This window comes from Gymnoscopelus microlampas (genome assembly GCF_963454915.1).
Source record: "Gymnoscopelus microlampas genome assembly, chromosome: 22".
Classification (NCBI taxonomy): Eukaryota; Metazoa; Chordata; class Actinopteri; order Myctophiformes; family Myctophidae; genus Gymnoscopelus; species Gymnoscopelus microlampas.
This window is the reverse complement of record NC_139959.1, coordinates 1,486,812-1,500,354: the sequence shown is the minus strand read 5'-3', so window position 1 is coordinate 1,500,354 and position 13,543 is coordinate 1,486,812. Positions and strand designations below refer to the sequence as shown.

At 41.1% G+C, this 13,543-nt stretch overlaps 1 protein-coding gene across 1 annotated transcript in view; it reads right to left on the bottom strand.

The window, feature by feature from the left end:
- fars2 (phenylalanyl-tRNA synthetase 2, mitochondrial) overlaps positions 1-13,543 on the bottom strand; it is a 166,355-nt gene that overhangs the window by 120,792 nt on the left and 32,020 nt on the right. The window contains exon 3 of the mRNA XM_084048357.1: positions 7,760-7,861. The gene's annotated coding sequence lies outside the window, so the exon portion shown is untranslated. The remainder of the gene's footprint in view (positions 1-7,759; positions 7,862-13,543) is intronic.

Sequence of the window (13,543 nt, the reverse complement as noted above, 5' to 3'; positions counted from 1 at the left end):
TGTAATGATAAAATAACATGAATTAAAAATGTCATAGCCATAGCTGCGGTGTCAACGCTCCGCACCGCGACACCGCAGCAATGGCCGCCTACAGGCAGCTACAGGCAGCGCGTCTGTGGATTCGTCTATATGGTAAAGACATTTACCATATACATTATTTGAGCAGGATTCTCTTCCAATAAAGATGTATTTACCATAGTTTGGTTTGCAGGCTCTATAAACATGGATGGAAGCCAGAGAAACCAAACACTGCAGCTGTGGTTACAGCAAAGTCACACACACACACACACACACACACACACACACACACACGCGCGCACGCAGGCACGCACGCATGCACAATGAGCTTGTAGATCTGCTATTTTTGGAAAATCTTGAACATTTCTGCAAATCTTTGAATATGTTTTTTTAAAGCTAACATTTGTTTGAGTTGTAACTCAAATCTTTGCTTCTGGGGTTCCCTGGAACAAAACATTTTGAGATGGTCCACGGCCAAATACATTCACGGCTGAGGAGAGTTTATCTGGATGCAAAAGGAACTAAGGGTACAATAGTTAACCCATTCAATCCGGGAAAGCATCTGTGTCATTTTAAAATTGGGGGCGTGTCTTCTCCTCCCCGTCATCAGCGCCCATACCCTAGGTGGGGTTGGCGAAAGGGCCTACTCTGTGTGGAGTTTGCATATTCTCCCCGTGTCTCTCAGGGTAGTTAATACCCTCACAAAAACATGTAGTAATCATGGTCACTAGAACGCCTCCCCCATGACAGCCGGGGCGCCTGATGGAGGGGAAGGGAACTGGTTGGAATAAAAGTGTTCCTTCCACGCGCTACGTCCTACCTGGGAACTCTCCCCTGTCAGGTGACAAGAAGGTCAGTTGGCTCTCATGCATTGAAGGAGGCAAGAGCTTGGCCCTGGCCTCCCTAGGCTGGTGAGGGGAGTGTAGTGCCTAGGATCACTTAGAAAATTGGCACCGGGTGAAAAATAAGGGTTACAAAATCATGGGATAAAAAAAATAATATATATATATATATATACATTTTTCTTAAATAGCAGATCTACAAGCTCATAGTGTGGCACTACAAGATTGTAGATATGCTATTTTTTGAAAAAACATTTTTTGAACAGAAATGCTGTTCCAAAAAATATATATATTCAAACATTTGCACAAATATTCAAGATCTTTCAAAAATAGCAGATCTACAAGCTATGAGCTTGTAGATCTGCTATTTTTGAATAGCCAAAGTATAAAATAATGAGTATAGCTCAAATCTAAAATGACACAGATGTGTCCCCGAATTGAATGGGTTAATCAAATTAATCGATTTAATCAATTATAAACAAATTGATTTTAATACAGTACTTGATTTTCAAAAGTATTATGGTAAATGGACTGCATTTATATATCTCCTCTCTAGTCTTTCCAACCCTTGAAAGCGCTTTACAATGTACGTTACATTCACCCATACATTCACACACCGATGGCGGAGCCGCGGAGGAAACCATGCAGGGCTACCTGCTCATCAGTGACTTGCTCAAGGACACTTTGACACGTAGCCAGGAGGGGCTGCATTGGGGTATCGAACCTGGAACCTTGGGATTCCAAGACGGCCACTCTACCTCCTGAGCCTCAAAACGTGTCACATCGTGATGCGTTTTAAGCTTGTAGATGTGCTTTTTTTATTTTGCATTGTTTATTTATTATTTATTTATTGTTGTTCTTTTCACCATTGTAAGACAAAGATTATCAGACTAATCAATCAATAATCATCTCTTTTTATTAATCAAACCAAGTTGTCAATAGCATAATCACTGAGAAGGTACAGTAATTGATCGTCGTGGCCCCTGAGAGGAAGTGAAACAGCGTGAGAGTAGAACAGGGACCTTCGATTCCTCAAACAACATCTGCATAATGCTGAGCTCCACCTGCTGTGTGCTCACCCCCCCGACCCCCCCCCCCCTCACGACACACACACACACACACACACACACACACACACACACACACACACACACGTGCCGTTGGGGGGGGGGGGTGTCAGCAGGAGAATCAGTCATAACATCAAGGTCATGCACAATGACATTGATATCCACGTCGTGAGCTTACAGTATACAGCTGCTAGTTTAGCAGGAAATGTTGAGGAAATGTACTGTACTTAGCTACTTTCCACCATTGCATAGGGGTGTATGTATGCGCACGCACGCACGCACGCACGCACGCGCAAACACACACTCATCATCAGTGTGTTTCTTCATTGTCTTATCAGCTCATTCATTAGTGGGAGGCGTTATCTGTTCATATTATACAGACCCCCTCGTTTGATGCATGAGCCCCCATCGACCCCAAATTTGATGCCATTTTTCATCTCTGAGATTCCAATCCACACTGTAAAATCCTCAGTGTTAAAATAACTCTGAGAATGTAAAAAAATAAATGAAATGTAAGTAGAGTAGTACAGTAAAACGGACATACTCATCATCAGGTAAAGTATAAGTACCTCAAAATTGTACTTAGCTACTTTCCACCACTCCATTTGTGTTCCATGTGTGTGAGAGCTGTTATTCCTTAATTCCTCTCTTATTCCACTGTGTCACACAATGATGAAAAGACAGCCGACACGCTCCGCACTAATTGTTTAAATAAACAGCAGTTAGCATGAGGACATTATGGTGAAAGTGGAAGTGTTAAAGAGTTCGTTTGAACTGGGATTGACTTCAAATAATGTAATTTTTGGCCTGGGGGACTGTTACAAGTCGAAGTCATTAGAGACAGCAGAATCCTTACAGAAGCCATGGTTTAAATGGGATTCCAGCTCTTTTAAGACTAAAGGCAAAGTTTTTGGACAAAACCGGTTTTCCCTTGTTCTGCAGGAAAGTGAATATTGAATCAAGTAGGTTTTATTTGTCATTAACACAATGCCTGCCAGAGTTTTTTCAGAACAGTCTGTAGCCTCTGCCAGGGTTTTGCCATGATTTTGGTACCTGTTCGCGTAGCCACAGATTTTTTTCCTCCAGTATGATTGATCCCCAGATGGTTTCTAATCACAGATGAGATTCAGGTGTGGTTTCACAAATGTCAACGAGGTCATTTTGACCTCGTTGACATGTGTTGTTTGATGTTTCAATATAGCTCAAAACCAGTAGTTTTAAACCAAAAAACAAAGTGAATTGTTTGTCCGTTTGAATTTTAACATTGAAGTGAATGGAGCAGCAAATCTTCGAACATTTTTAGCTCCTAATCTGTTCGTAATTCGACAAGGGTTGAAATTATAAAAAAATTCAAAAAAAAAAAAAAAAAAAAAAAAAATCCTTTTTTTCAAAGACGTATATATACGTCTTTGGCGGACAACAGCTGATTATTAAAAGACGTATATATACGTCTTTGGCAGGTAATCAGTTAACTTATACAAGCAAAAGCAGCGAAATGTTGTTGGGAGTGATTCCGCTAAAGGTTGCACAACATCCTAGACATAATAATATATTAAGACTAAAGACAAAGTTTTTAAACAAAAACAGTTTTTCCTTGTTCTGCAGGAAAGTGAATATTGAATCAAGTAGGTGTTATTTGTCATTAACTTATACAAGCAGCGAAATGTTGTTGGGAGTAGTTCCGCTAAAGGTTGCACAACATCCTAGACATAATATATTAACTCTCTCAGTGCCAGAGTATTTTCATAAAGTACTCCCCCAGTGCCAGCAATTTTCTTTTCTTTTTTTTTTGCTATTTTGTAATTTAATTTTCAAATAGCTTCTCTTCTGCAGTTTTAAACACCTACGACAGTTCTACCAGTAGAGAGCAACAAATCGACACATTGATTACCTCGCTGACTCGCTCGCCCCCTCCCAAACAGGCCTACGTCACATCCGGTCATAAAACGGAAGTGATGTTTTCGACAATCTGTGATCGGGCTAAAATACGATGTTATATACGACTACGATGACTGATCGTCACCCAGACCAAAGAGAATAGAAGTGGAGCTCTCCGTTCGTTTTGTATACCGTGTGAAAAACCGTGACTTTCCCCATTCTGGCCGAAAATGACCGCGGAAAAAAAAAATAGAACCGGAAACGGAATCTGCGTCATGAAACCGGGACCCAGTGAGTCTGAAGGAGTCAGGAAGTGAAAGTGATCATGAAAAATAAACAGAATAGCGCGACCACAGTAAAAAGTAAAAACTCGAGATTTCTCGTTCTGGCAGCGAGGGTACTCGGGAAAAACTCGGGATATCTCGGGGAGTGGCACTGAGAGAGTTAAGTAAGAGAATAAATAATACCTGCTGCAACATCTCACCTAACCTGGCCTGGCATTGGCCGGACTGATGGCGTGGATTCACTCACCCGCGTTCTACGTGTGTGGGTGGCTCCGCTGGCTAGTGCCAGGCCGACCCTAACCCCTAATTAGCACTGTCTCTAACCGTCCAGGACACAGCGGGGGCAGTAGCATGCCACTTGGACACAGGCCGGGGGTCTGATCAGCCTCGGTCGGGTCGCCTGGAGGAGGGTGTCTGTTGCGAGACCCGAAAAACACCCAGTGACTCCAGGTAATAACACTGATGATGTGTCCAAGTGTGTGCATCAGTTGATGTTTAATTAACTAATACTATATATATATATATATACAGTTAGAAAGAAATACAAAATCTCATCTTAGTTCTTAGTTGGTTCTCAATCTGTGGGTCTGGACCCCAAGAAGTGTGCAGGTGATGTACTCATACAGTACTGTATACAGTACATATCTAACTGTGCCGGTAAGGAACATATGGATATCTAATCAGTAGCAGCAGTATCACAGTCAAATGCAAGCAGTACATAAATGAGAGTCACAGGAAGCCACAGTCCTATATCATTAGACTATGGGGATATCATTTATCAACATGCAGCTGCCTCCACACTCCAGCCCTTAAGACTCTGTTTACCACTCAGCTCTGAGGTTTATGACTGGTGGTGACAACTACAATACTCCTCACTGTATCTGAACGCATGGGTTTATTCGGCCAGTTTTTTCTCTCTTTTTCTTTTTTTAAATGACTCAGACATAACCATAATATATAGAGGCTGGCCATGGCCCGTCACTATAAGACGCTTGACAAAGCCGGATGCACCGCGCTGGATTCAAACCCCTATAGTCACTGAGTGGTGGGCAGCAGACATTCTAAGACATGCACTGTCTTGGTTAGGTTCTTGTAAACTCTTGGGTTTCAATTCTTACTGTTGTTGCTGTTATGATGACACCCGAAATGGCTCTCTAGGGATGAATATCTGTTCTTGCTCTTCATCATCTTTATGTCCCCTCTTCTCTGAAACAGTTTTCTGGCTGATGAGGATATTATGTTTTATATCCTTATGTATTATATGTTATACTATTTTCCCCTCTCTTCCTAATCTGTTTTTAAAATCCTCCTGTGGACAGGTGCTGTAAATTAAGGTCTCAGTACAAACACTTGGCACAATGCATTGTTGTTGTCATCACGGACTGTCTTCCCTCCTACTCAAGGGCCTTTGAGGACAAAATAAACGGAAAAGTCCCTTGAGCTCTGTGGGATCAGAAAAATGTTCAACTGAATATAAACATCTGCAGTTAGTTTGTGCTATTTCTCTGCGTGGTATAAATGTCAAAGCTTGGACATGGCAATATGCCATATTTATGGGGGTAAAACTTACCCGCTGTGGGAGCAACTATGTCTATCTAAAGATTGTGATTGAGTGCTGCGCTGTGAGCTTGTAGATCTGGTATTTTTGAAAAATATTTGCGCAAATCTTTGAATATATCTTTTTCTAAAAGGAACATTTGTCAATTGTTCATTTGTCAAACATTGACAAATGTCTTCTAAATCCTAACAGTTTTTTGAAAAAAACTTATGATGCTATAGTGAGTGGTTCTCAAACTTTTTCATGTCAAGGACCACCCAAAATTATGTTTTTAGCCGCCGACCCTCATCAACATACGTTGTTCCAGGGACCCCAGAAGCAAAGATTTGAGTTAACAATGTTGTTTAAAAACATATTTAGGCATTCAAAGATGCGCACACATTTTCACGATTTTTCAAAAAAATTGCCAAAGTATAAAATAATGGTTTATCTCAAATCTAAAGTGACACAGATGGGTTCCCGGATTGAATGAGTTGAGCTAAAAAGCATTATTTTACACTTTAGCTATTCAAAAATAGCAGATATACAAGCTCATAGCGCGGCACCGAGCGCCGCGCTACGTGCTTGTAGATCTGCTATTTTTGAAAATCGTGAACATTTGTGCAAATCTTTGAATATATATTGTTTTAAAGCAAACATTTTTAACTCAAATCTTTGCTTCTGGGGGGTCCCTGGAACTAAATATTTTGAGATGGGGGTCGGCGGCCAAATACATATAATTTTGGGGGTCCTTGAGATGAAAACGTTTGAGCACCACTGATATAGAAAGATACGTTTTTTCAGAAAACTGTTTTTCTGGATTTAGAAAACATTTGTAGAATCGGCCTCAGGTCTTAACGGGTTAAAGAAGCACTTCGACCATTTTCAATTTTGCACAATGCATTGTCATCGTCAATGACCAACTTCCCTCCTATATTCAAGGGCCTTTGAGGACGAAATAAACGTATAAGTCCCTTCGGCTCTGTGGGATCAGTATTCAACTGAACATAAACATCTGCAGTTAGTTTGTGCTATTTCTCTGCGTGGTGAAATGTCAAAGCGTTGGACATGGCACTACGCCACATATTAATGGGGGGTAAAAAATGCCCGCTGTGGGAGCAACTATGTCCAATCTAAAGATCACATTTAGGATTTACAAGTCACCCTCCGTTATGGATTACAGCCGGAGCCGCTGTTTTGGAAATAGGTCGACTTTTGAACGAGGTCAGTGCTGGTAAACTCCAGATGACAACAGCGTTGGAAGAGGACTTAATTTATACTCCTCGGGGGATATGTTGCTTCTTTTCTGCGTGGTAATAAAGATTCCATACCACCCCAGCCCGGGCACACGGTGTAAATCTCAATGCAGGCAGTGGTGGAGAGTAACATTAAAGGAGCACTTCGACCATTTTCAACCTTATCTTCCTTTTCACCATTTCTGTCTATACTCAGACAGTGTTAATTTTGACAGCAAATTCTGATTTAGTCTTTTGAATAACACATAATTTGGTTTTAGTCCTATTTTAGTCATCTGAAATGATTTAGTCTCAGTCTAGTTTTAGTCAACTAATATCACAATATTTTTAGTCTTAGTCTTTTAGCCTTAGTCTTAGTCAATAAAATGAACACTGCATGGATATCAGTGTTAATTATAGAGAGCAAATTCTGATTAGTCTTAGTCTTTTTAATAACACACCATTTAGTTTTAGTCATCTGAAATAGTTTAGTCTTAGTCTAGTCGACTAAATATCAAAATGTTTTTAGTCTTAGTCCTTAAAATTAACACTGGTCTCAGAGGAGAGCTGCGGACAGTTCAGAAACCTGCCTACCAGTGACATCATCAGTGGGCAGGTTTGGTCAAGAGTTCACACTTGCACACAATGCAAGAATGGCTTGTATTTCAGCATGCTAACTTTCTAGGGAAGAGAAAGTACAACATTTCCCTCTGAGATGTAGTGGAATAGATATATATATATAGTGTGACAAAATGGAAATACTCAAGTAAAGTAAAAGTACTTTTACATACAGTAGTACTCAAGTACAAAACTTGAGTGAAAGTTAATGTTACATTCCACCACGGCCCAATTACCAGGTAGGATTTTGCCGTGTCGGTGGATTTAGTGAGACGTATACCTTGTTGAGGGACAGACAGCGATGACACAGTGTCCCTCGGGGAGGTCAGTGGGATACCCGAGCCGGCCAATCAGCAGAGGTCTTTGCCTGATGTTCACAAATCTGGAGAAAAAATGAAATATTGCAGAAATATGAACCACGGTCTGAAAGGACGACAATGCACTTTATACTGGAGCTGATGTATTACGCACGCGCGCACACACACACACACACACGCGCACGCATGCACATACACACGCAGAGACCCTCTTACAGGCGGCTACAGGGTCGATTGTGGATCAAATTCATAACCCAGACAAAAAAATACCATCAATTCATACCATCCACCGTCTAATCATGCTCAGGGTTGCTGGTTTGAATGTGAACAAGTACTAAGTACCAAGTACTTTTACTAACATGTACGGTAAGTGAAGAAAATTACCATCATTCACTTGATGGTAATACCATTAGGTATCTTGTTATTTTTAACTAAGCTTTTTAACTTAACGTTCATGTAAGTAAAAGTAGCGATACCTCAGAATCATTCAAAATGGGTCTTTGTTATAGCTTTATTTTCACTATAAAAAATAAATAAATTATCGTTCATTAATCGTAATCAAGGCAAAAGGGCGAAATAATCGTGACATTGATCTGAAGTCACATCAAGCAGTTGGTATGGTCACACACATGTATACTAACGCACACACACTGTATGTTCATACACTGAGACACTCATGCACGCGCACAAGCACGCACACAAATGAACACAATAAGAAATGCATTAATCGAGACAGAGGCATATAGATGCAAATACTGTGTCTCTCGCGCTCTCTCTCCCTCTCTCTCTCTCTGTGAAACAAACACACACACACACACACACACACACACACACACACACACACACACACACACACACACACACACACACACACACACACACACACACACACACACACACACACACACACACACACACACACACACACACACACACACACACACACACACACACTCTTCATTGTGGGATTGAAGCCAGGGAAACCTCACACCATGATACCATGTACGTGAGGGGTGTGTGTGTGTGTGTGTGTGTGTGTGTGTGTGTGTGTGTGTGTGTGTGTGTGTGTGTGTGTGTGTGTGTGTGTGTGTGTGTGTGTGTGTGTGTGTGTGTGTGTGTGTCTGAGAGAGACTGTGTGTGTGTGTGCGTCTGTCCGGGGAAAACCTCAAAACATTACAGGAACAGGTGGCCTGTTCTCCTCTCTCTCTCTCTCTCTCTCTCTCTCCCTCTCTCGCTTGGCAGTGAGTTCTTCATCTCTCCTTTGTTCTCTCTATATCCGTTCATCCTGCTTCCCTCTCGTCTCTGCAGGTTTTGGCAGAGGGTTGTTCCTGCCCCCCCTTTCCCCCCCCCCTCTCCCTCCCCTCCCAGGGTGTTCCTCTCTGGCGTTCTAACAATTACCTCTGTCACCTAGCTAGCAAGTTAGCACCAAAACGCTAACTTGCTAGCCATGAGGAAAATATCCAGTGAACGGCAGTTCTGTGGCCGTCTGGCCGAAAATGTGGATGCCAGAGTTCAGAGGAGAACGACTAGACTGGTGTGTGAGCTGATAGAAAGGCAACCGTAACTCATATAACCACTTGTTACAACCGAGATACGCAGAAAAGCATCTCTGAACGCACAACAGGTCAAGCCTTGAGGCTGATGGGCTACAGCAGCAGAACACCACACCACACCAGGTGCCACTCCTGTCAGCTAAGAACAGGGAAACCGAGGCTACAATTTGCACAGACTCGCCTAAATTGGACAATAGAAGATTGGAAAAAAACGTTGCCCGGTCTGAAGCATTCTCCACAAACCCAGAGGATGGGTGTGAGTGAAAATGCCATTAATTCAGCAGTTTGTGAAATACTCAGATCATTTTTATGTCTCAAAGCCGATCTTTAGGCCCGACTGCTCACACTGCATTTGCAAGTGCTCAGATCGTATCTGTCACAGATCTGTGTGTTCAGACTGATTTAAACAACGTCAACCCAAAGCTGCCCTGCGTCGTCATAACTGCTTTGGTTGCTGTGGTAACGACGTAGGAGTCATTTTATCTCTTTATATGTGTTCTTCATATTCTTTGTTTTCCTCTGACACTGCAGATAGACCGTTGTGAACCCATTTTATGCCATGCCGTGAGATATGTCTTCATATATTGTTCCTGTACATTCCTGCAAGTTTTGCTTGTACCGAGGCATCCCCCCAAAGCGCTAGGAGACATTGAATTTTTCCGTCTGTCCACTGAATGCTGCTCGCCATTTCCTCTGTAAAACTTATGCTGCACTATTGGTTTGTTTTCATTACACCCCTTGCGCTCTCGTAAATCAAAATAAATTCCCGCGCTCTGTAATGACGTCAGTGGCGCTCGAGTCATGCTGCAAGTCACGTTTTGGACAGTTTGATATACAACTTGGGTGGTTAGAGCAGGTTAGAGCGTTCAGACTGAGACGCATCTTTAGAAATCAGATTTGAATCAGATTTGAAACCACCTCTGAATGTGGCTCAAGTCGGATTTGTATAAATTGGATTCCACGTGACCTGTCTCTGTTCAAATTGGATTCCAATCTGGATAATTATGCCATAGATCTGATTTAGGCTGGATTTGGCTGCCAGTCTAAACAGGGCCTTAAACCGCCTTTTTTTCCTCATTCTGATGCCTGGGTTGAACTGCAGCAGATCATCTTGACTATGTCTTCAGGCCTAAATGCATTGAGTTGCTGCCATATGATTAGGCTGATTAGAAATGTGTGTTAAGGTGCAGTTGGAGGGGGGTGTCTAATAACATGGCCGGTGTGTGTATAAAATGTGCTTCTCAATTATTAGATTAATATGGCGAGCTGAGGACCTTCTCACAGCACCGGGCGTCTCAGTGGAATGGCAAAAAAAAATGGAACAAATCGCCAGGCCATGGTGTCAGGATTAGATCACATTAGCCTATTTGAGTGTAAGCGTGCATCATCACTTCTCATCGGTCTATTTAGTTTAAGGCCAGATTCCTAAATAGTTGCATGAAAAACGGCCCAAAACCCCAACCTTAATCTGTCAATAGCCTCAGCCTGGCTGGCTGCACACCTCTAATTTATAACATCTATAAATTATACAGTTAGGACTGCAGTATGGAAAATGATCTAATTTATAACATCTATAATTCATACAAGTAAGGCTACACTATATAAATAGTGTATATATACATGAAGACCTGACGTGGCAACTGTGGCTGTGTGGTTTTTACATATGGCTTTTACATATGACTGCGACAGTCATAATTATGTAAAAAAATAAAATGTTCTTGGAGATGGCTTTGAAACCCCTTTTATACACATACTGTAGAAGGCAACAGCAATACTGTGTACATTTTGTTTTCTCTCAGAGGTTTGGAGGGCTCATTTGATGTTGGCATGATGTTGCTACACAAGTCAACAACAACTAAACCAATGCCGCTTTCCATGCCAATGTATTGTACTAAAATCTCCTTTCATGTTTGGTCGGTTAGTAATTGGATGGTACCCGTTTCATCTTGTATTGAGCACCAGTGTCTGTGGTGTTTTGTAGTTGTTTGTTATGTGTTTATGTGTGCATAACTTTTTGAAAAATGCAACACAAATATTTGAATAATAACAACAACTAAACCAAGTTTCTTTTATTTTCTTTAACAGGGACGTCAATGTTACGTTTGTTACCTTCTTTAAAAACGATCCAATACAGTACTGCTTCAATCGGGCATTTGATAAGGTGAAGATGTTAAAGGTGTACTTAAGGGTGTTCCCAGTTTAATCAGAGACTAAGCTGTATAAATAACCTAGCTCTACACAGACATTAATCTGAACCTAGTTTGAGTCAGAGCCAGGCTTTGCATAGAGACAAACTTTATACAGAGCCTAAGGCCGCGTTTAGACTGGCAGCCAAATACAGCCTAAATCAGATCTATGCCAGAAAGGGGTGTGCCGATACACTCATTTCACCAAACGATACGATACGATATTTGGCTCACAACTTCGATACGATTTCGATACGCACTTTTTTTTATTATGAAAATATATGGGGGAGAAAAAAAGGAAATGCAAACAAATAATTCTGTTTTTGCATTATTCAGACATGCAAACTTGTAGCTTTTCAGCTACAATAGCCGTTTTGAATCCAAATAGGGCAATAGTGTGACACCTGACCCGAAAAAAAAAAAACATGTTGTCACCCTTTTCACCTCGGGGCTGTTTGCATGCCTGATTATAATGATTGTAAAAAAAATGTATATTTTTAAAAGATATTTATTTTCCCCAAAACGATACATATCGTCACGAAAACGTATCGCGATATATCGTGGGACGATATATCGGCACACCCCTAATGCCAGATCCAGATTGGAATCCGATTTGTTTTATTAAGTCTGAACAGAGACAGGTCACATGGAATCCGATTTTTACAAATCCAACTTGAGCCACATTCAGAGGTGGTTTCAAATCTGCTTTCTAAAGATGCGTCTCAGTCTGAACGCAGTACCACCCAAGTCGCATATCAAACTGTCCATAACGTCCAGTTATGTGCCATTGACGTCATTACAGAGCGCGAGAATTGATTTTGATTTACGACAGTGCAAGGGGTGTAATGAAAAACAAAACAACAGTGCAGCCAGTGTTGATTTTGACAGCAAATTTGTATTTAGTTTTAGTCATAGTCTTTTGAATAAAATTCCATTTAGTTTCAGTCATATTTTAGTCATCTGAAATGCTTTACTGTTAATAATATCATAAGATTTTAGTTGATAAATCCACAGTTGATTTAGTCGACTAAAATGTATTTTGGCGGTGTCTTGATGTAGCCTGGTAAACCCTCCCTCCGGAAATCTCATTATGGGGCCAGGCTTCCAGCATGGACCCATATTGTTATTGGCATTATTCCGTTTCTTCTTCTTCTGCCACTTTTGGCAGTTCTGGCTGAACCGTGCAGTCGCTTTTTATGAAACTCGGCCATATGATAGATGGTCATGAAAAACGATCAAGAAATAATTCTCACAATCTTTCGTCGAAAGGTGGCGCTATAGCACTCAATTGAAAAATGCCAACTTTGATCAGGTACAACTCATGCCCTGTTTCACCTACAGCCATGAAACTTCGATGCACACATGCGTCTCCTCATGCTGAACAACTTTCACACTCTGACTTTTGACCTCTGACCTTTAGATCTCCCACCATTTTGAATTATATGAAAAACAGTTAAAACCTATCTCCTCCTGGAATTTTTGAGTAATCTGCACGAAACTTTTTACACATGAACTTTGGACCTATACCAAAAAACGTTTGCAAAATATCTTCCATAAGTGAAAAAATGAAGCTTTAATGAGCCAATGAATATTGCAGTTTTATGACAATTATTCATCTGCCCCTAACACATACATGCAGACTTACCATTCTTTGAAACTTTGCAGAAATGTAAAGGGCCATTCCAAATATCACTGAAACCAATCTTACTCCAATTGGTCAAACGGGGGCGCTATAGCAATTTTTTGAAAATTGAAACTTTAAACAGGCAAAAGTCATGCCTCGTTTGGCCGACAGCCATTAGACCTGCTTACACATGTGCCTTGACTAATGAGGAACACATCTATCACGTTGACCAGTAAGCACCGCCCAAGGGTTGTCCGCAATCTTGAGCAGTTTGAAAAACACTTAAACCCAGGATTTTTCAGCTATTTGCGTGAAACTGTATGATCTGTGTGATCTCCTTTTTCTCAGGTTCTTGTCTGTTGGTGGCTTCTCGCTTAAATGTGT